Below are 2,642 nucleotides of genomic sequence, written 5' to 3' on the forward strand. Positions count from 1 at the left end.
AGTCTACAAAATGCTTACCATGCAAACACAGGACCTGAGTTTGGTCACCAGAGCTCTGGCTAGGTATAGACATTTGACAACACTTTTGTTTTCATTGTAGGTGGACAAACCCAGGGCTGCTGATCGGAATCTGGTTTGTGAAACAGGATCTCACAGTGTACACAGCCCAAACTGGCCTTGCATTCACAATCCCCCCCCCCCAATCTTCCTGGCGTTGGAATTACAGGTGTGACGCTCCTCCCAAGATTGCTTTATTTCACCAGGCAGCAGTGGCGCACGCCTTTAATCCCAGCACTCGGGAGGCAGAGGCAGGCTGATCTCTGTGACTTCAAGACCAGTTTGGTTTACAGAGTGAGTTCCAGGACAACTAGGATGGTTACACAGAGAAACTTTATCTTGCAGGGGAAGAATGTTTGTTTGTTTTCTTGGAGATTCAGTTACAAGCCACAAGTTATAGGACTCTAGTGATTTTTTTTAAAGTTTTATAATTATATTTATGTACAGAAAACTCAGCAGTACATTTAACCCAGTTTAGTGGTGAGTTCTTTGGCCTTTGCCTTTTCCAGCTTGGCAATTCGAGCCACAGATTTAGGACCCAGGACGTTGCCTCCCCAGTGGCGGCGGATCTCATCATATCTATCGTTGTAATTGGTCCTAATAGCTTCCACCAGCTTGGCCAGAGCACCCTTGTCTTCCGAGTTAACCTGTGTGAAGGCAACAGTGGTGCACGTCTTCCTATGGACCAGCCGCCCCAGCCTGGCCTTTCCCTTGATGATGCAGTAGGGGACCCCCATCTTGCGACACAGAGCAGGCAGGAAGACCACCAGCTCAATGGGGTCTACGTCGTGGGCAATCACCACCAGCTGAGCCTTCTTGTGCTCTACCAAAGTGGTGACTGTATTGACGCCCGCTCGAAGGACAGGTGGTCTCTTAGTCGGGACATCCCCTTTGCCGGCAGCTTTCTTCTCAGCACGGGCCAGCAGCCTCTGCTTCTTTTCCTGCTTGTTCTCTGGCCTGTACTTGTGGGCAAGTTTAAGCAACTGGGTAGCTGTTTGCCGGTCCAGGGCTTGGGTGAACTGGTTAATGGCTGGAGGAACTTTGAGCCGCTTATAGAGGATGGCCCTCTGCCGCTGCAGCCTAATGTAGCGGGCCATTTGACGAAGCGTGTGAGATCTCTCTTGGGCTGGATGTCCTGCCCAATGCCGAAGTTCTTAGGCCTCTTCTCAAACAAAGGATTCACCACCTTCTTCGCCTCCTGCTTCTTCACGACGGCGGGGGCCGGGGCCACCTTCTTCCCCTTGGCCTTCTTTCCCTTGGGCATCTTGCCGGGCTGGAGGAGAGAGCGGACTCTAGTGATTTTGAGAAAAGAAATCTTTTACAACTTATTTCTCTTCCTTTCTTTCTTCAACCCTCCCTTCCTCCATCCCTCCCTCCCTCCCCCCCCCTTCTTTTTTGGCAATTCTGGGGATTAACCCCAGGCCTGCCTGCTACAACCCCAGCTCTGTGTCTCGGAAAAGGTATATGTTTGTATGAATCTCAAAAAGCCAGGAGGCCAAAAGAAAGCGTAATTCTCGAGCTAAAACTTCACAATTGCATTGAGTTTAAACAGACACTGCAAAATCAAAAACAACCTTTGGAAGTGCTAGCTTATGGGGCTTCAGTGGACCAAAGGAGCAGGCAGAAGAATCGTGATCTCTTCCACCCATCCTGTGACTACTTTCATCTTGTGTGTGTGTGTCTTTGTGTGTGCATGTGTGCAAACAATGAGGCATTTTTGCAAGTAAAATAAATGCTGACATGAGATATATACCTAAAAGTGGTAAGTTGTAAAAACAAAAATAAATCTTTCAACTGGCCATTTCGCCAAGATTCTAAGGAGAGCTGTTGACCTCACTGGGAGAGCGGAGCGTTTATTTTCACTTTCCAGGATTCTGCTTTTCCTATAAGCCATAGTTCTTTCTTATCATTTTGACAGACATCCAAAGAGAAAGAGATAGGAATGTTGTAAAATATTTCCAACATCACATCCTGAACTGATCTAAAAATATGAATGAACAAAAGGCAGATCTGTTTTAATGGCACCAAGTCAGGGCAGCAATCAAAATATTTTCATTATCATGAAAGTAACTGGACTAGCTCTGGTCTGAACTTACTTGGTAGAGTGCTTACCTGGCAAGCGCAAAGCCCCGAGTTTATTCCCCAACATTGCATAATCAGGTGTGATAGCATATACTTTTAATGTCACCCTTCAGATGTGGATGCAGAAGGATCAGAAATTCAAGGTCATTGTCAACTATGCTAAGGCCAGATGGACTACTTGAGACTTTGTCTAAAGGAAAAATGGAATTGGGACTAGGAGCAGTGGTACATGCCTTTAGTCCCAGCACTAGGGAGACAGAGGCAGGTAGATCTCTATGAGTTCAAAGCCAGCCTGGTCTAATTGTGAGCCCCATAGACACCCAGGACTACATAAGGAGACCCTGTCTCAAAAAGAAAAAAAAATATAATTTAGTACAATTCAAGTTTTTGCTAAATATTGACATCTTTATATTACCAAATACATATGGATTCATTAAAAATATTTTTTCACTATATTTCACACACTGCTATGCTGTACAGAAACTTCCATCTACAAATGGTGC

At 45.8% G+C, this 2,642-nt stretch overlaps 1 pseudogene; it reads right to left on the reverse strand.

Annotated features, from left to right (window-relative positions):
- Positions 1–477: 477 nt before the first annotated feature.
- LOC121455298 lies at positions 478–1,336 on the reverse strand (annotated as a pseudogene).
- Between the last annotated feature and the right edge of the window lie 1,306 nt (positions 1,337–2,642).

The sequence above is a fragment of the Microtus oregoni genome, unplaced genomic scaffold (genome assembly GCF_018167655.1).
Source record: "Microtus oregoni isolate MIOR12 unplaced genomic scaffold, Mior012 000013F_ref0000133, whole genome shotgun sequence".
Classification (NCBI taxonomy): domain Eukaryota; kingdom Metazoa; phylum Chordata; class Mammalia; order Rodentia; family Cricetidae; genus Microtus; species Microtus oregoni.